This window comes from Calidris pugnax, unplaced genomic scaffold, assembly GCF_001431845.1.
Source record: "Calidris pugnax isolate Ruff unplaced genomic scaffold, ASM143184v1 scaffold32, whole genome shotgun sequence".
NCBI classification, from domain to species: domain Eukaryota; kingdom Metazoa; phylum Chordata; class Aves; order Charadriiformes; family Scolopacidae; genus Calidris; species Calidris pugnax.
The window spans coordinates 855,516-855,728 of record NW_015090783.1 but is presented as its reverse complement, the minus strand read 5'-3'; positions in this window follow the sequence as shown (position 1 = coordinate 855,728).

The window sequence follows — 213 nt, the reverse complement described above, 5'->3', positions numbered from 1 at the left end:
CCGCCGCTCCGCCCCGGCGGGAGGGGAGGGAGGGAGGAAGAGGAGGGAGGGAAGTTGCGCGGGATGAAGTTGCGGGGAGCGCGGTGTGTGTCGTTCATCCCCCCCGCGCCGCTCCGCTAAGTTTCTTACGGTCCCCGCCCGCCGAGCGCAGCCGCAGGTGCCCGCGGGCTGTAAAGTGGCCCCGGTGTGTTTTCCGCCGCCTCCCCCCTCCCC